The sequence below is a fragment of the Rhodamnia argentea genome, chromosome 8, assembly GCF_020921035.1.
Source record: "Rhodamnia argentea isolate NSW1041297 chromosome 8, ASM2092103v1, whole genome shotgun sequence".
NCBI lineage: Eukaryota > Viridiplantae > Streptophyta > Magnoliopsida > Myrtales > Myrtaceae > Rhodamnia > Rhodamnia argentea.
Window position 1 is genome coordinate 12,926,134 of NC_063157.1, and position 20,727 is coordinate 12,946,860.

General features: G+C 40.6%; 1 protein-coding gene, 1 long non-coding RNA gene and 3 pseudogenes across 3 annotated transcripts in view; 3 read left to right on the plus strand and 2 right to left on the minus strand.

Annotated features, from left to right (window-relative positions):
• LOC125316202 overlaps positions 1 to 3,557 on the minus strand; it is a 24,882-nt pseudogene extending 21,325 nt beyond the window's left edge.
• LOC115732719 (receptor-like protein kinase FERONIA) overlaps positions 303 to 20,727 on the minus strand; it is a 26,380-nt gene continuing 5,955 nt past the window's right edge. Inside the window, exons 2-3 of one of the 2 annotated variants that reach the window (XR_007199507.1) lie at positions 401 to 451; positions 303 to 330 (exon numbers count right to left, since the gene is read on the minus strand). The gene's annotated coding sequence lies outside the window, so the exon portion shown is untranslated. Of the gene's footprint in view, positions 452 to 20,727 lie in introns of both variants that reach the window. The other variant, XM_048283867.1, reaches the window with a different exon arrangement.
• Positions 18,445 to 19,118, plus strand: LOC125312536 (annotated as a pseudogene).
• Positions 19,138 to 19,474, plus strand: LOC125316205. The gene is made up of 2 exons (XR_007199510.1): positions 19,138 to 19,329; positions 19,411 to 19,474. It is a non-coding gene; the product is annotated as an uncharacterized LOC125316205 (long non-coding RNA).
• LOC115732561 overlaps positions 19,496 to 20,727 on the plus strand; it is a 1,743-nt pseudogene continuing 511 nt past the window's right edge.

Consider the following 20,727-nt stretch of genomic DNA (forward strand, 5'->3'; position numbering starts at 1 on the left):
CCGTCGCTAAAACCTTGTTTTTTTTTTTTTTTGTAGTGTTTAGAATTATGTTTCGCATAAGTCTAATTTTTCTTGGCTGCTAGAAAGATCTTTTTGAAGTTTGAATTCGTCTATCTAGTTTTGGTAAAAAGTTTCCCTAAGATTTCCAGGGGGTTCTCTCATCTGCAACTCTTCCTCGAGCGTTGGTTAAATGAGAAAAACAACTGAATTACAATATCTGAAACTCGATTATCCTTTTTGTCATGTCATATCTATGTTCTTCACCGAAAAAGAAAAATCAAGACTAAGAGCGGGCTTTCGTCGAAGTGGGAAGATCCCTCGGCCGATAGACCGCCGTTTCTGTCGGTTGAACGGTAATTCTTGGAGTGACGATTCTCCTAGAATGGAGAACACTCGTAGGTGGACTTGTCTCGCTGCAAGCGTGATTACAGGACTACAACACTGGAAATCACTTGATATTCCTCATTCATCACCCGAAACTATGGGACTTTATCTAACGTTCATCAAAATTTGAGTTACATTCTTGATGACCAGATTTTTGTAGCGAAACCATGCCACATAACCAACTTCAAGGGAAAAAAATATGTAACAGTAGAACTTGAATGCCCTTCTCTCAACGAGCTTTGGGATTCATAATCTCCGAGAAGATAGCTCCAGACAGCAACTTGTCCGAATCATAACTAGTCGTGCTCTTGTCATAAACATCATCACTGCTCGTCGGTGTCACGGCGGCCCCTCCTCTGCTCTTCCCACTTCCACTATGGCCAGCGCTGAACAGCTCATCGGTGCGGTCCATCCAGTGGCCTCAAATCGGAGCCTCGTCATCGTCGCTGTCGTCGCCGTCATGCATGGAGTCACCCACATCATCTGTTATCACCTCCTTCTCCGAGCTCACTTGTAGCTGCAGGCGAACTCGAGGGCCCACACAACGTCGTTCATGGAGGGCCGCTTGGTTCCCTCGTCCTGCAAGCAGCTCATGGCGATCTCGCAGAACTTACTGAGGCACTCGCGGGCGATCGCCCCCTTCAGGTGCGGGTCCACCATCTTGTCGACAGCCCCGCTCCTGTAGCAGCTGTGGGCCCAGTCGGCCAGGCTGATCTGCTTCTTCTGGGCCGTCCAGTTCACCATCGGCCTCGCGCACAGCACCTCGAACAGCACCACCCCTAAGGAGTACACGTCGGACTTGTCAGTCAGCTGCTGGCGCCTGTGGTACTTCGGGGCCATGTACCCGACGGTGCCCTTCGCCACCGTGCTGACGTGGGCTTTGGACACAGACGTGGGCCCGACCTACGAGAGCCCGAAGTCGGAAACCTTTGCCACCCACTTTTCGTCGAGCAGGATGTTGGTGGTCTTCATGTCGCGGTGTATGATGGTGTTCTTGGCACCGGTTTGGAGGCAGTGCAACCCACAGGCGGCGCTGGTGCAGATCTCGAGCCGCTGCTTCCAGGGCAGTGGAGTATCGTCTGTGTTGTATAGATGGTCGCGGAGGGTCCCGCGTGCCATGTAGTCGTAGACCAGGATCATCTCTCCCGCGTCGTTGCAGAACCCGATCAGGGAGACCAGGTGGAGATGCCGAAGCTGCGAGAGCATCTCAATCTCGGTCATGAACTCGTGGAGGCCCTGCTGCGACCGCGGGTTCAGCCGCTTGATCCCCACTTGGGTGGCCCCGCCGTCGACATAGCCCTTGTACACGTTGCCGAACCCGCCCACGCCAATGATAAACACCTCATCAAAGTTGTTCGTGGCCGCTCTGATCTCGGCCAGCGAGAAGTGGCGCCAAAGGTCCGACGGCAGAGACGACCCTTGTGTCGTCGCGTAGGAGACCAGGCCCAACCATGAGGTGCCGTCACTCGAGGCCGAATCCTTGGCTCCGTTTCATCGCCGGTAAAGGAAGAAAGCCAGGAGAGAGAGCACGGCGAAGCCCGAAGCTACGCCAGCAATGATGGCGATCTTCGCCGTCTTGCTGTGGTTGGACAACGACGCTTTGCTCGCCGGCGGAAGCACCGGCTGATTATCTGGGACTAGATCTGGGTTCAGTCCAGCGAGATTCCTACCTGGATCGTTGATCTTGAATATCTCGAGGCCATTCAAGATGGCATCAGAATAAACAGTATAACCTTCCGGAAGCGCCCCCAGCGCGACCGAGAGGTTGGTTCTTTTCTTGTGGCCGCCGTGCATGGATACTGCATAATCTCTATAGACGGGCATGCCCTTCCCGCTCCAGTGAATGACATCTGCGCGATTCTCGACCAGTTGCGAATTTATGAAGATCTTGAAAAGCCTATCTAAGGGCTTATTTACCTCTATCTGGAACTCGCAGAAGTGCAACCGGACCAAATAATAGAACTTTGCGTCCACCTCGACGGACCACGTGAGGTTGTAGCTCAGATTGATGCTCGTGTTCGTTCCCATAGTCCTGGCCGTCGTGTACACGCTGTCCGGAGCCGTGTAATCCGGCACTTGGTCACTGTAAATGAGTTGGATAGTCGTGTTAACTGGTAAAACTCCGATGTACGAAGAAGTCACGTAGACGTCATCTGCGTCCCAGGTCCTGTACATTCCCGTGTCACCGGCTGGACCGATAAACGCTCCTCCGACGTTCAAGCGCTTCACCACTTCGAGCGCATCAGTGGCACCGAAGTTGTATGGAGCGTCCTGACCTGCCAACTCGATTCCCTCTTTTAAGTCGATGACCGTGTTGTAGTAGAGGCTTTCGGGCATGGAGACGACCTCGATTCCATTCACGAAAGCATGGTTGTCTGAATCACCAGGAGTGGGCGTGAACGTTATGTTCAATATCTGGTCGTCTCCGACAGTTAAGCAGAACTCCTTAAAGAAGCTCGCGGAGCTGGTGTAATCAGCAAAGAGGTGAGCCCTGAAGTTGCGGAGCAGGGTGTGGCCGGCAGCCTCGACCGAGAAGAAAGAATTGGTGCGGCGGAAGTCGAGGTAATCAAAAGGGAAGAAGTGGAGGCGGACGAATTTGGGCCCTGCAGTGACGTGGAAGGTGTAGGCGAACTCGGAGCGGGAGAGGCGAGCGGTGTAATATGGGACGGGGCTGCGGAAGGCAGGAGGCGAGCTGTTTGCGCTTGCAATGACAGAGGAGCGAGTCTTCTCAATTGGAGAGTAGGTGGAACTGGCATCGGCGTCTCCGATCCAAGTCCGGTTGTCGTCCGCGGTGGAGATGCTGGAGAAGCCGCAGTTGACGGCGATGTAGTCGGTCGGCTGGTAGGCGCCGACGTTGTCACCGGTGACCGAGACCGCAAGTGCTGCGAGGGAGACAGAGATGAAGATGAATAATAGAAGTGGGGGTTTCATGTTCTTCATGTCGCAGTGGAATCGATCAGAAGAAGTTCACATCACAAGGAGATGAACCAGTTTTAATCAATTAGGAAATTGGGAAGGAGCGGGGAAGAGAAGGCCAGGACTACTGACGGGACTAGCGGAAGACCAAAGTCGTCGCTTAATGTCTGCAATGAGATGAGAAAACACGCAAATTATGGGGATTTGGACTCTTTCGGGTGCGCTTTTCGTGGAAGGTTTCATCGCCTAGAAAGGTCGGGTCAGTGGTACGACCGCCGGGTCCATTTTCTACTTTTGTCATCTTTCAAGGAGGGAATGTCGCGACTCCTTCCAAATCCGAATACGAAGTCACGAAAATTCCACGTAGAAATTGATTTGTAGTAGTAGTAGCAGCAGCAAGTCTTTCCAGTTCGATTCATTCAAAGGTTTGGAACGGGACGGCCCGTCCAAAAATCAGCTTGCGTTTGGACGGGACTGCTATAAGCTTCGAAATGTTAGCAGCCTCGTAGCTTGAACCAGGGGTCATCTATCCCAAGCTCGTTGAGCCGCCAACCCGGAATCGGAAATCGGTCGAAGGGATCGATTCCAGTTTTTAGAACTGGGAGATGGGATCGGAGATGCCTCGAACCGGCTACATATGCTTGAAACACATATTCACATTTTAAATATGTGGAAGTATCTCTAATAATTTTAGAGTTTAAATGAATTCTTTAAAAAATATCAAGGAAAAAAATTTTTAAAAAAAAAAAAAAGTCGGTCCCGACCACTCAGCCTGTTCCACTCCTGAAATGGGGAACTGAACCAATAATTAGCCGTTCCAATTTTATGGAACCAAAAATCAAACCGGTGCCCCTTGAGAACCGGATGGAATCGGCCAATTGGGTCCGATCCGAATGATTAACAATCCGATCGAATCTTTTTGGTCACTCCTTGCTTGTACGGTACTCCTGTAAGCTTCCAGTACTTGGCAGCCTCTTATTCCATCAAAACAAGCTGCGCAGGTTACGATGCATTTGGTTTATCATGCATCCGATAAAATTCACCATTGCCTAGCTAGAGACTTCTAAGGTTGTTTGATGTTATTTTGTACCCTCACGAATGTCACCCGTTAGATTGAGATGAAAGGACTCTAACCGTCGAATGAGCCAATTGCCGCGGGTCGCCAAATTTCACACGAGGTCGGGCATCCGATCCACTAGAAAATTGACGGCCGTGAATTTTTTTTTTTGGTCCAATACGTCCATGAAGTTTACAATGCTTTAAAAACTAGCAAAGGGGCGCCAACCCCCTAGAATATTGACGTCATGGCACAGTACAAATCGAATTTAATAAAGCTTTATGGGGTTATCTTCTTAATTACAAGGATTGTTGCAAACCTTGATAAGCCGTCGTAGTTTGAAAGGATTTAAATTTACAATGTTAAGTTCTTCTTCGTCATGGAACGTCCAAATCTTTGAAAACTGTCGTGACTAAAAAAGTTTAAGAATTGCAACACTCTGTTCATGGTTACCTTCACAAAGCGTTGTCTGATGGAAAAAAGAAGAAGAAAAAACCTTCACAAAGCGTTGTAAATAAAAAGAATATTTACAAAATTATGACGTTTTGTCCTAAGTGAAATAGTGGTAATTGAAAAAAAAAATCCTATTTTAGGATGTTTTTCTCTTGTTACGACGTCGTAACTCTTTCCAAATCGTTGTAATTAAAGAAATTCTAAATTTATGACAATTTCTTCTCTTTTACAACAACCTTCCAAACCGATGATGTATTGCACTTAGTCACGACGCGATGTCGTAACACTTTGTCAATTATCCTAATTAAATAAGGGTACATCGTAAACTTTTGTGATAAATTCACCCCAATCTTTTTTTTTTACAACAAAAATTCCTAAACTAATACACCTATGACAAATTTAACTCAAATTATTTACGCGAATTCAGCAAGCCAATTGCCTTAGTCATCACGAATAAATCCACTTGGGCTGAACCAAGTTGCCTTTAGAGTTCTTGTCCGAATTGAGTTTGACCCAACCAAAACGAGGAGGGTCCAACCCACAAACTTATCTAATTTCTCTGTGCGGACATAATCTCGTTTCCACTATCCTAGCAGCAAGAATATCCTTAACATATCCTAAGATCGGATTCCCAAGTGCACCGGAAAAAGAGAAGCTGGTCTAGGATACCTTTTGGTTCCTCCAGGTTCACCAATGCCAGCAAGTTACACCACATACTAGCACCAGGTTGCCTTCTTTTTATTTGCTTTCAAGTTTGAGTATATATGGCCATTTAAATTTAAAAAAAAACTGATCATATTGTAAGAATATTTGGTTTCTTGGGTCAAAAAGATGAGCCTATATTATTATTATGCATTCGTTGGACCATGTCTAAGAGTGTGCAACACCTAATTCAAATCAATCGAGTATTCAAAAGATTTTCATCCATTTCACTTGAGAAAAAAGCTTTATGTAGCCAAATTTAAGAAATTTGAGCGGTTGATGATCTCTAGGATATATCTTCCCGATAAACACTATTGAAAATGTTTAGTCTCAACATGACTCTATCTACCTTGAAGTGGAATATGAACACAGTTCAGTACGTGCCTAAATGAAAAAAAAAAAGAAAAAAAAAAGAGAGTGAGACGAGCTTGTTTAAGGGTATAACTAGAGACATAGTTTAAAAAATACACCAAAATTTTCTTTTTTGAATGGGCAACACGAGGAAACAACGCATAGGAAGAGAATGTTTTTTCCAATCTTTTAAAACCACAAATCTAAAAATAATATTACATCAATTTCCTCGGACATTCTTGAAAATGTAATCCGTGAAGATACTACATACAGGATGCAGCTTGCGGTTGTTGTGGCTTATTTCTAGGTCTTGGTTCTTGTATCTGTCGGATTTAGGCATCATGGAACGAGCAGACGACTCTAAAAACAACCTCTTTGAGCTGGAGCATATGCATACAATGACCAAAAGGTGAGACCCTTTGAGACGACATTCTTCTAGTGAAATGTTTGAGATGTGTATCACACAATGGGTGATCGATCGTACGCTCAGGAAATGGCTAAGTTTCTTGACCAGAACAGAGAATACTTCGGTTCCAAAGAAATTGAAGAACATATTTATGACAAGTCACCATCGCATGTTTCATGCATTATTGATTTTTTTTTTCTTTTGATTGATACTTTAGGATCCTAATTAAAACGTGAGGGTTCAACTTGGGGTCCTCAATTAGTTTTTGGCTTTGATAAATGACATTTGCGTTGGCATTTTTTTGAAGCGAAAGTCATGTTTCAGAAGCAGAAAATTCAGGCATGGTTAGAAGATTGTTTGTTTATTACTTCCAAGAGGAACGGGAGAACAAGTAGACTCGGCAAGGTATGCCCTTTCCTTTGGGTTTAAAACGGTGTGGACCGTGGAGTTCTCATTTTATGTTGGTGCCATAGACTCATCACTCATTTTATCTTGTTTTACGTACTGGCCCATGGTAAAAGGATCGAGCAAAGATTTTTGTAACTAACCGAATTTTTCGTTGAAAGACTTTAAACCCGGCATGTACAAAGCTCTTCATACATCATATCCAGCTAGCTAAACAAGTTAAAAGCTACGCATATATGACGAACCAAAAGCCAGACATTTCCTCCCGCGAGAAAAGAAGAAGGTAACAGTCACCCCGAGCTAACTTCAGAGGTTCTGGACTCATGCTATTCTGACACAGATATGTTTCTTTGAATCCTTTTGATGGAAAAGAATCACCACTAAAGATGGAAAATCGAGCAATTGCTGACTGCCAATCCTCAGTTATATTCGGTTGGAGGTATTTCCTGAAAAGAGAACTTCAGTCAGACACAGAAAGAAATGCAGAAGCTTCGGCAAACTCAATACTTTTTGTTTGAGAAGCACTCAAGGAAAGTAATATAGCCTAAGAACCGACAGAGAAGGGCAAGAGACACAAATAAAGGCCTTAGATGCCTAAAAGAGAGGCGCAAACTGCCAATGAAGTTAATGCACAGCTATATCAGCGATTGATGTCATTTTAAAGCTAAGCACGTATTAACTTTATACAAAAAAATAGTTGGAAGGCAAGCATAAGGATGAGAACTAACTCAAGGATATGAAAAATCAATAAGATGACAAACACAAACATGAAACATCAATGATGGAGTGCTAGGGCAACAGAATCAATGACGACACGTCGAATGCTTTCATCGGTGTAATGTAAACTTTTTCTTAATTGCCACTGTCGACACAAGGCTTCTAACATATCCAGAGAGTTCTAAAAGAAAAGTTAATCACTAAGAAAAGTATTACACAGCTGTCTTTGCACAGACATTTATCTATTAGGAGGCTGTTTCACGAGAATGACTGCATTCTTTCTCAAATAACCTTTTTTTCTTATTTTCTCTGTGTCTTTAGCTAAACTTACAAAGCAAAAGCAATGCATCTAAGAGATTAACGAGCTTTAAAAGTCCTATTACCGGAAGGGAGTGCAATTAAGCCATGGGCTGGTCATCATTAATTTCCTCGAAGAGAAGGAACAACTACTACAAGCAAAACATGCTCAAAATCTCTAATTAGCATAAGGTTCAAAAGATGTCATACCCACGACAGAAAATCAGGTGTTGCTCCATATTCCACAGGAAGGGGAGCCCAACAACGCAGGCACATCCCGTGGTAAGGTTCGCAACGTGAACAGCAATCCAGCTTTACGGTTGTTTCTGCACATTAGCAAATGCCAGATATTATCTTGTAATCCCAGAGGAAAATAAAAGTACAGCAGTGCAAGAGCATCAGTGACTGAAAACCAACCAGTAGCTCATAGTTAAAGATCATTCTGTCATTCTACAACTGGAAAGAAGACATCTATGCATTTGCAGAGCACCCATCAGTTATCTCTCCTTTTTTCAGACCCAGAAACATCCGAGCATCACAAAACTTGTGGCAATCAACTCGAATTTACACATAGCACCTTGAAAACCCAGAAAGAATCACGCGTTACTATAACCCTAAAAGGCAGAGACGATTTAGCCTTCGAGACCATGCAAAAACAGTCCCGAATTGATCCTATTCATCATATCAGACAACGGAATCTCAACCAATATATACACGGAACAGGAAATCATGCGAACAAGAAAGCAATTCCGCACAAATTTTCCTCGACCGAAGATTGACAACAAGCATAGATCTCCCTACCGTCTACGAGGTACCCACAAAAAGCCCTAGGATCCTCCTCCTTACGAACCTTTAAGATCTCCTCCCGCTTGGAAGACCCAGGAGGATCCTCCTCCTCGTGCGCCTTCAAGATCCCCTCCCGCTTGGAAGCCACAGGAGGATCCTCCTTATCCTCGTTGCCATCCTTCATCAGGATCCCCTTCGAATTCGAATCCATCTTCTCAGTATCGACTCAGAGAGAGAGAGAGAGAGAGAGAGAGAGAGGGGCCTGTTTGGTTTAGCATTTGGCCAAAGAATTTTGAGAAAAAGCAAATACCTTTGGGCTAATGGTCTTTTTCAAAATTAAAGTACTGTTTGGTAAAGTGTATTTTAAAAACACATTGAAAATAATTTTGACGTAAATACTGTTTGGTGAAAAATGAACTTTGTAAAATATTTTTACTTTTTGAAAAAAAAAAAAAAGCGGCGATCGGCGTTGGTGGGAGGTTGCGGTCGGCGGCTGCGGCGATTGGTGGTGGCTGCGGGCGACGGCTTGCGGCAATCGATGATGGGTTGCAAGCGACGGTCAGCGAGCGGCGGCATTCGGTGGAGGGCGGGCGGCGGCGGCGGCGACAATTGGCGGGTGGTGGTGGTTGGGCGGTGGAGATGGTCGGCAATGCTCGACGGCGATGGACGACGATCTGCGGTGGTCGGCTGCGGCGACGGATGGCGAGTGGCGACAAGCTAAGGTGACAAATTTAAAAGAAAAAAATTTGGTTGCATTTCACAGAAATCCTTTAGCCCAAAGTAGATACTTTGGACTAAAGGATTTTGGAGAGTATTTGAGATGCAATTGCATCTCCACAAAGTGAGCCAAAAAATGAACCAAACACCATTTACATTTGGTCAAGGGACTTTAAAGCTTCAATGCTCATTCCCAATGCTGAATCAAATAGGGCCAGAGTGTTTGGTCGGTTTGCGTGCGAAAGAGACAAGGAAAGCAACAGAGGGGCTTCAATGAATAGAGCCGGAGGCCGGCCAGGGCTACCTCCTCAAGCAAATGGTTCAAATTTGTCCATATTTAATTAGTATAGATAACATTTAATTTTGCAGTTATATGAAATACTTTTAAAAAATCTAAAAATAAATCATAAGACGGGTATGGTCCTTGTCAAGAAATTTGCTTGGCAAATAAACGGGTCAAAACGGGTTAAATAGATCAATTTGGGTTGAACAAATTGTTTCACCCAACCCCCCTTTTGACGAGCCTAATCTTGTTCAAGCATATTTCAAAAATGTCATTTTTCTTTCCAAAAATACCTATCTCTCAACACCGAAAATACTCAAAATAAATTAAAAGCCAAACAACCTATACCACAAATCGATTTCACAAACCAAAATATATCATCTTTCTTGACTTAGCTCATCGTTCAAAATCCCATTTCCTAAAGTATTTATCAAGTCCTTTTCAGAAGTTACGTAAAGTAATACACATAACATTTCAAGAAAGGTTAATAAAACCATCTCAGTAATAAACACTCGATCTTAGCTAAAAATTGTTCTTCTTAGTTTTTTTATATATATAATCACTAATACTTTAAGACATGGGTTTTACAAAACAAAAGAAGGGATCATCACCACTTGATATAGGAATGCCCAAGAGCAAACAATTTAGCTATTTGAGCCAACAATCTTGTAATCATATCAATTAAACGAGAAAAACCCAAGTAAAACACTAATTCAATTAACGACTCAACAAGCCACACTTATTCAACCACTTGACTACTACGCAACAATGAAAGGGTCGCCATAGCGAACATTCACTGCTCTCCACTACGTGAAGCTTGAGCGTCGGCCTAGTTCGCGCCACAACTCTCTCTATCGAACCCCAATTTCAGCAAATCTTTTGAGATAATCAAATATCCTAAGCTTCCCTGACTCTAAAGATAGCCGAAACGGGCCAAAATCGTCGCTAAAATAGGACATTCACTATTATTTTAGCACGCGCACGTAAGCATGAATATTCATTTTGCACAAATCATAAGCTGAAATCGAGTTTTGTAAAATCCTACAGCTCCACGATACTCTAAACTGCCAATCTCCCATATTTTCTCAGCTTAACAACTCCTATATTTAACCCATCAGCCCATAATTCATAAGTTAACTTGGCTTGATGCGGCCTCCATGACGTGTACCCCTTTTTCTTTTCCTTTCCGTTTCTCATTTTTCTCCTTTCTTTCTCTCTCTCTTTTTCTCTTTTCTTCTCTATCTGCCTTTCCTTGGACATGAGCCCCTTTAATTTATAAAGGGAGCCCCGCTTCTCTTTCTTTTTTGTACTAGTTAATATTGATTAATCCAAAGCCAACCATTAAAACATCAATGATTGTCTATTCCTAGTGTCGGCAAGTCCAATCCTCCATTCTTACCGAAAAAGAAGATGAAGAACGGAAAATTTCCGAGCGACAGTGGCACAGTGAATTGCCTCTTGCAGATGTTGCGGCCATGGGAGGGGCATTGGATTAACACCCATGGAGGAACATGAACAGTAGCACTAAAAAAGGTAGGAATTAAAAAAATAAAGTGAAGCCGAAAAAAATATGACTGCATAAATACTGAAAATACACAAAACTTGTCCATGCCGGATCTCCGGCCGTGCTATGTAGGACAGCTGGCAATGAGAGAACCGTTATGTCGGCATTTCCAGACGAAAGTTGGCGGAAAGGGTTATACTGAAATTTCACGAAAAGGTTTGACATTATATAAGCAAAATTGAAATTTTATGACCATCATGAAATCCGTATAATAAGTATACGATTGAATGAATAATTTTCTTCGAATTTAACGAAAGACTAAAGCCGTAGCTAAAATATAGGCAATTAGTAGAGCCTTTACCTACCATAAGAAAGCAACCAATGGGACTCGTACTCTTTTGGTCCTCTTTTTTTGTGGAAAATTTCATTGCGTACAAAGTAGGGATGTCAATGGTTTACTTCGATTTGATTTAGTTTGATTTTCGGGCAAATTCAATTCAGTTCATATTCTATTTAGGACGAGATTCGATTCAATTCAAACTAACACCATAATAATTCAATTTGGTTTTCAATTTTTCTTTTTCTTTTTTCTTTCTTTTCTTTTCTTTTCTTTTCTTTTCTTTTTCTTTTTTCCTTTTTTATTCAAATCCAGCAGAGCCGCCACCCACTGGCTAAGGGCTAGCTGGGGCCGGCAACCCTTGGAGGGTCATGGCCCTCGCCCGCCCTCACCAATGCCAAATCTAGCATCATCAAGACCCGTTGCCCACGGCCAATGAAGGCTTTACAACCCTCGCCCAAGGGTTGCCGCCCCTCGGCCAGTGGCCGACAGCTCCGCCGGCCCTTTGCCCCAAAAAATAAAAATAAAAAAAGAGAAGAAAGAAAAAAGGAAAATAAAAAAAGAATGGTTGTTTTGGAGATTTTCAATGCGATTTGATTAACTGAACCGAACCGAACAAAAATAACCGAACCAAAGAAAAAAGGATACTTATTTTTCAATTACCTGAACTGAAAATTGAACCGAACCGAAGTGCATGAAATTTTCAGTTCAGTTTGATTTGTTTAGCAGTTTAGTTCCGTTTTCCCCAATTCGGTTTTGAACTAATAAGCCAGCACACCTCTCCCTTACCACTTTCCTTGTGTTTTCTTGGTTATGTCCTTCCGTTTTCTATTCGTCATCTTTCAAGGGGCGAGTATTGCGACTGGATCCAAGTCCGAAGTCACGTAAATTCCACATAGAAATTGACTGGTGGTAGCTAGCCTTTCCAGTTTCATCGATTCTATGGGTGGGAACGAGAGTCCAAAAAACCAGCTGGCGTTTGGACGGTACTTGCTATGACCCCATTGTACTAGTCCATCAAAACAACTATTATTCTGACCATTCAAGTGGTTATTGGAAAGCTCTCACAATACATGACCCCATTGCGCTATTAGATCGAATCTTTGACGAGGTTAAATTTTGGCAAATGTAGTCAAACCATGGTAAAAAATTGTGCAAATGATAATAAAAGTGTCAAAACTTTTTGATCAATCACTTGAGTACTATATTGGTGAAAAACTGATCACTCAAGTGTTTATTTTAGCGATTTGCCCTATGTGGACTTTGGAATTAATTTCCGAGTTTAATGTGAATTTTTTTCGAAGAACTCTAGTGCAGCGTGGATAGTCTTTGAACGATGTGGCGAAAAAGGGCTAAGCAGAATCGTTTGGCCCTTTTGTTACCCCAAATTGACTTGAAAATGAAACCCTAATCCTGGAGTCTTCTCCTAGAAGCATGATCGGAGAAAATGAAGATTGAGGAACCAGGTCAATACAATTGGAAGACGTTTCGTCAAAGTTTTGAGTCTGTACAATTAGAAAACTCAAGGATTAGGGTTTCATTTTCAACTCAAATTGGGGTAACAAAAGAGCAAAAAGATGATGTTTCAGCCCTTTTTCCCCACATCAGTCAAAGATTGTCCTCAAACATGTAATTGGAAATTGTACAATTGGAATTATAGGCCAAAACATCTCCCGATTGGATCTCCACTATTAGTAAGGCCGTCATACTTTCTTCACTTAAAAGAAATGACTCTTTTCCAAAAGGCATGCATGGAAATAAAATAAAATAAAAAATCTCCTAAATAAACTTCTCAATTATTGACATCTGAATTTTAACGATCCTATTTGGTTTTTTAGCAATAGAAATTAGGGATCAAATCCGAACCCTAAGCAAAAATATCAACATTAAATAATTTGGAATCCTATTAAAATTAATTCCCGTTTGTGAATTGAACTCAAGTCAGACCACAAGTGAGATGAGCCATGAATTCATTTGAACTTCCGAGTGCAAGCCCGCACGGGCACGGCCCCTTTATCTGCTGCACTTGCCAAAAAAAAAAAATAGGGAGAAGGAAAAAAAAAATTCAAGATACGTGGAGAACCTGTTGCAAAAGGGAGAGAAGAAAAGCGATGTCGTTTTCCAATTTGTTATCCCTGACAATGATTAATGATTGATATTACTGTGTAGCATTCTCCCTATCCTATTTGCTTCACATTGTAAACACATTCGGTTGGAAACGCGTAACATGCATAGGCAAAAATAAAACATAAACGCAACGAAACTAAAAACCCACCCATACATGTATCTCCAAAGACGTAATTCATGTGTTTCAATCAAAAATCATATTTAACGAATGGAGTTTAACGAATTACCTCTCGAAGCGTGCTAGAAACGAAATGGTTCAAATGTTCTTCGATTCGAACCCCACAAGTGTCAGACCTCTAGTTCGGATACACCACCAATCACAATATCGAATGGAAGAACGAACTTGCTAGAATCACCACTTTAATTATGCTAGCAATATTGTGGAATTAATTCTCCGAACTCTCTTTTATTTCGGTCATGATACTTAGAAAAATAATAGACTAAAATTTTTTCCGTTCTTACTTGCACACCCTTGAGAGAGAGAAGAAAAAAAACACCTTTTTACATACACAAAATTGCTCACACTCCGCGACCGTTGCTGACCGTGCGGCGTGCGCACTAAGCCTTTATTTATTTTTTCCTTTTTTGTTTTTTTAAGAAAAGAAACTGTTGCACGCACATCAATATGTGTGTGCAACACACACGCATATATATATATATATATATATATATATCAATATGTGCATGCAACACAAATACATGTGTGCATTTTGGATACATTAATATGTGTACATTTTAAGAGTGCATGTGCATCATATGCACGTACGTCCATGACAAAAAATAAGAATTAAATTAAATCGTACTCAATATAATTTCAGCCCGACTATTCGATAGCCGTGATTGCAAACAAATTTGCAATGTCGTCTTTCACATTCAACGTCATCCTAAATTGGTTATGATGTGTGACAACCCTAAGTTCATCACTAGTTGATAGTAAAACGTGCACTAAAACATTAGAACATCCAAGAGAATTGATTATCCCGATCAATCTCCAGGTCCTACAAGCCATGAATGACATCTAGCAACATGTCATGGCTACCCAGGCAGTGTGAATGTTTTAAGAACATAATGAATCCGTTAGCTTTGGCTATAGTGCAATTCAATCTTTCTGTCTTACTATTATTTGTCAAGTCACCAATTCGATCATATGTACAAATCTAATTTGACATGCATTTATACGAGACATGAACATTTTATTCTCGATTACAACCCCGACAGAGGATTTCAATGCATTGTCATAATTAGATTACATAGGATATCATATCTTACATGTAACAATGAGACATATTTCATTTTGCGCACACGTGTGATTTCGTATGTGCATGAACTATGACCATCAAGTATAGAGACAGATCGACGAACCGCCAATATGCAACCTTGTGAACCATAGCTATCCAATACACAAGTCAACACTGTATCTAAAGTCTAAGAATTTTTACACAAGATCGTAGCATGAACGATTAGACATTGACCATGCTAAAAAACTTCCATGTTGCTAACCGTTCAAAGCGTGTCACGTTCAATAAACTTTTTTGGTACAAGCACCTATGTTCTAACTCGGGCATTGCAATACCCAATGACTTGTGACTCGTCATTCCTTTAAGTATCCAATATTAACGGTGAAGTTAAGAACGCACAAATCTCAACGGGATCATTGATATCCATTCAATGATCCATCGACCGAGAAATAGCTTAAAGATTTAGTCTAACTGTGAACCCGTCATACATATTATCAACGTCTCAAGAATAGGTCCAGTCACAACTGATATTATGGAATTTATTCATATATTTAGATAATTGGACATATTTTCCATTAATTAAATAAGAAATTGAAAGTACAACTGAAATCCCTAACATGTAACTATTACATGGTTGCTTTAAGGGCATATCACCGACAAATTCTTACAGCAGCAATGTAGATGGTTTCTCAAAATTGGGTCGTTTGTCCTTTCTTTGTAGACTAACAACTAGATTATGTTTCATCTTTGTTTTCTTCCTAGTGCTCCACACATTGTGAACTTTTCATAAATTCTTTCACTACAAAAAAATAAGGATTTAACTGCGGAAAATTAACTACGAAAATAATTCGTTGCTAATTTACGATGAAACTAGCGACGAAAAAAAACATTCATCGCTATTTGCGATGGAAATAGTGACGAAAAAAATATTCAGCACTAATTTGCAATGAAAGTAGCGACGAAAATGTGATTCATCGCTAATTTTAGTGACGGAAAACTAATTCGTCGCAATATTTGCAACGAAAGAGAGATTCATCGCAAAATTAGCAACGAAAAAGTGATTCATCGAAAAATTACAGGCACTGGTTTAGCAACGAATCATAGTTTCATCACTAAATTAGCGACGGAATTCCGTTTTTGTCGCAAATTTTGTGACGAACATGGTTTTTGTCGCTGATGTAGCGATGAAATGTGATTTTCGTCAGTAAATTAGCAACAACAAAAATTCGTCGCAAAATTTGCGACAAAAAAGTGATTCCTCGCTAAATTACGGATGTTGGTTTAGCAAGGAAAACAGATTTTCGTCACTAATTTAGTGACTAATATTTTTTTTCTAGCGATAAATGTGGTTTTCGTCGCTGTCCACCAACTTCTTTTCTTCATTAATTTATACAATTAGCGACAAAATTTGCAATTCTCATCGGATTATCTATGTTCTACTATAAATAATTCAAGCAAATACTTGGGTAAGTGTTTTTGACATGGTTATTTTTTTCAATTTCAAAGTAATTGTCTGGTCACAAATAGAATTTAATTTTTAGAATTTTATGATTTTAATTAAGACTATTAAACATTAGATATAATATTTTCAATATTTTATAAATCTTTAATTCGTATGCGGGCACAATGCAAAAAGATAGGACTTGGATATATAATAATAGCTTACCCGAACGTTGAGGATTGGCTGATGAGTTTCGTATTGGGTTGAAACAGATTCTGGACTTTGCTCTCAATTACAAATCATTCTCAATTACATTGCTGTTATTGATTCTAATTACAATTTATTCTCTATTTCCAATTATCTTGGTCGATTTATATGCTAATGTATATTAAGACAACGCTTGTGCTCATTTTTATTTCTATGCTGATGGTTATTTTTTTGATAGTCTGCGATCAATATTTGCTTGTGATACATAGGTGTTGATAACTTTAAGAGGTGACTACACAGTAGTTCTAAAAGGTGACTCAACTTTAAGAGGTCGTCTTCCGGAGGCAATGATGAGATCTTTATAGAAATTGTTTTCGGTGGTGATACATTTTAAGAAGTTTCGGATCGTGACATCTACTTTTGATGCATTCAGGAGAGCGATGCTTCTGTTTCTGTTCTTGTGAGATGGAGTATGGATAATCTGTCGCTTTTTCTTACTAATTGTGTGTAATTGTTATTATTATTGCGACGTATGTTATTCTTGTTGTCATTATTACTATTATTATTAATATTGTTATTATCAATATTATTTTTATTATTATTGTTGTTGTTGATTATTATTATTGTTATTATTAATGTTATTCTTGTTATCATTATTACTATTATTGTTATTGTTTTTGTAGTGTAAACAAAAACGAAGTAGTACATGTATGCAAAAATCAAATCATGCAAGGGAAACACTACAAAAAAAATAAGGTTTTAGCCATGGAAAATTAGCGACAAAAACAAATTCGATGGTAATTGGCGACGAAAGCGATTCGTCGCAAAATTAGAAACAACATCATTGCACAATAAGCAATTCAAGTATATTATGCATCATATCCTAGCTTGAAACATGATAAAGCTGATTGCTGGGTTATATGTAAAACCAAAGTACGAAGAAAAATCGAGGAACACTGGAAGGATACAGCATATGAAGAAGATGAAGATCAAGATCAAGATCAAGATCAAAATGAAGATGAAGGTGAAGATGAAGATGATGATGAAGATGAAGATTAGGATTTTTTAGACTTTTTAATAATTATGTGTAATTATTATTATTATTGCGACGTATGTTATTCTTGTTGTCATTAATACTATTATTATTAATATTGTTATTATTATTGTTGTGTTGATTATTATTATTATTGTAATAGGTCGTTGCTAAGTGGCGACAAATCACACGATTTAATTGTTATTATCATTATTATTGTTATTATTGTTGTTGTTGTTATTATTATTATTATTATTATTATTATTATTATTAATGTAATAGGTCGTTGGAAATTTCGTCGCTAAATGGTGACAAACCGCACAATTTAATTGTTATTATTATTATTTTTGTTGTTGATTATTATTATTATTTGTCTATATGTTTTTATTTTTTTCCTTTTATGCGGTAAGTGTCGTGGCTAATTTCGTTGCTAATTGGCAACAAAAATTGTACGTCGCAAAATTATTTGTCTCTAATTAGCAACAAAAAATAATTCATCGCAAAATTAGCGACGAAAATGGCCGTCATCGCTAATTAGCGACGAAAAATGTTCGTTGCAAAAATGATTCATCACAAAATTCGTCGCTAATTAGCAGCAAAAAAAGTTCGTCGCGAAATTAGCAATGAAAGCAACAGTCGTCGCTAATTAGCGACGGATAAAATGTTTGTCACTAAATTCGTCGCAAATTTTTTGTTGCTAAATTTGTCGCTAATTAGCAACAAATATAATTCGTCGTAAAATTAACGACGGCAACTACTATCGTTGCTAATTGGCGACGGAGTCCATTCGTAGCAAAATTTTTTGTCGCTAATTGTATCACTAAATGGCCACAAGTAAAGTTTGTTGCTAATTTTGACCTAATCTCTGCCACTTTCTTTCTTTTCCTTTTCCCTCTTCATCCCTAACCAATTGACCTCGCGCCTTGATTCCCTCGTCTTGCGGCGCTTCACATCCCTCAAGTCTATCAACCTCAGCCCATTTCGCGGCAATCTGTCCTCCGCCAGATCACGCAGTTCCCATTGCCCCTCGAGCACCTCAACCTCTTGAACCAGGAGTTCCTCCGCTTCAATGGGTTGCGCGAGATGGGGTCCATGGTCGGGGCTTCGAGGGTCTTGGTGCTATTCAAGATTCGGCTTCTGGGGGATCACGACTTGGTTTTGATTGCGGAGCACTTTCCCTTGCTCGAAGAGCTCGACATCGTCGTAAGGCTTGGGTCACGGATGACGGTATCTCGGTCTTGTCTCAGACGCTACAAAGGTTGTCGCAAATCGACGTTTCGGGTAATCAGTCTCTTGTCGTTCTGTCAGTGAATTGCCCGTGTCTGAGGGAAATTTGGTTTAGGGATTGTGGCTTAATTACTGGGAGAGCTATTGCTTCGTTGATAAAGAAGAGGCCTCACTTGGTCTCCTTGGCCCTGATTGATATGGAGGAGGAGACGATTTTCTGTGAGGAGTTAGTGGATTCTTTTCGTCATGCGGCAGGTTTGAGTAGTCTGGATTTCTTGGGCTCATTTATCTAGGATGTGTTGCTGATGTCTATTGCGGAGGCAAATATTCCGCTAGAGTGCCTTGTTTTTTCGGATGCTTCGGGTTTTCGTTCAGTGGGATTCAGAAAATCGTGCTAAAGCATTGGGGCATCAAGGTCTTAGATTTGGAGGGAGCACGTTTCCTCACGGGATGGCGACATGAGCATGATTTGTAAAGATCTTGGCAATATGACCTCCATTAACGTGTCGCCAATTTCTGTTGCTTGTTAGCCCAGTTCCTATTTCTGCTGTCAATTATTTGTTTTGTTCTTCTATCGTAACTCAATATTTTCCAACTTTTACTAATTATCTAGTTGATTCGGCTAATGAGGATTCTGATGGCAATGCTAACCAGGGGAGATTGGAAAGGATCTCTCGTATCACAGAGATTGAGGACCTTCAGGCACCTCACGGTCCACCACTTGCTCCGTTCTTCATAAAAGTATATCAATATTTACCTTTGAAAACTTTTATGCAAAACAGATGCTGTGAAATTGGATGCTTCATGTCAATTTATATCAAGAATCCTCGAGACTACTTTGATTCCCAGCAAGTCAATGCCGTTAAAGCCTCAACAGTGGCAGAGGGAAAAAAGAGCAATTTGAGCTTCAGAGAAGCATACGGATCTCAGAGAGAGTGTGGTAGCTTCGCATGAGGTTGTGCAGCCGGCAAAAGGTGGAAGGGACTTATTGAGACTGTTTAAGGAGTTGAAGAAGTCGGTGGCCAATGACTGGGGAGGTTCCAAACCTGCTGTGGTGAAGAGGATAGAGAGTTTTTGGAGAAGAAGGAGAGGATGCATGATATGGAGCTACAACTAAGCAATGCTTCGCAGCAGGTAATTTGTTGCTATCATTTTATGTCCGGAATGAACTTTTGCCCCTGGCCAAGTATTTGCTGTATCTCAAACTAATCTCTAGTCGTTTGATGTTATGTTCACATGCTTAGGCGGAATCATTAGTTAAAGCTCAGCAAGACATGGGGGAAACAATGGGAGAACTGGGACTAGCCTTCATTAAACTGACAAAGTTTGAGAATGAGGAGGCCATGTTTAATTGTCAGAGATCACGGGCAGCTAATATGAAAAATTTGGCAACTGCTGCTGTCAAAACTAGTAGATTTTACGGGGAATTAAATTTGTAGATGGTGAAGCACTTGGTAAGTTCTCCTCCCCGTTTTAAGTATTTCAGTCTGGCTATAAAAGAGTCCATCTATGATGTTATGAAGGTTCAAAGGTAAAGCTTTAACTCAAGCATGAAAATTTCATTTCTTCTGGTTAATCCCTTTTGTCGAACTCACCACTAAAAGGACATTGCAATATCTCAATATGAATTGCAGGATACCCTTCATGAGTACTTGGGTCTCATGTTAACAGTACACAGTGTCTTCTCAGATCGCACTAGCGCTTTATTGACGGTGCAGACTCTTTTATCAGATTTATCTTCTTTTAAATCGAGAGCTGAAAAATTGGAAGTCGCGTCATCAAAGATATTTGGTGGTGACAAGTCGAGAATATGCAAGATAGAAGAATTGACGGAAACTATAAGTGTCACTGAGAATGCCAAGAATGTTGCAATAAGAGAATATGAGCGGATTAAGGTAACATGCGTCGTTATTCACTCGTCTTCGTGTGATTGTATTGAGTCTCCACAGATTGATTCCAAGAGATGGGCGCTTTAACAAGCGCAAGGACTGCTGAATTTTTTGGTTTTGTTTATGAGTTTCAAGCTTCTGTAGACTGTTAGGGTATCTTTAGTACCTCCTAAGAAACTTATTTGTGTTAAGGGAGGCTGAATTTAAAATATGCAAATTTGTTTTTGATATTTTCTTGAAGGCAGGGCCA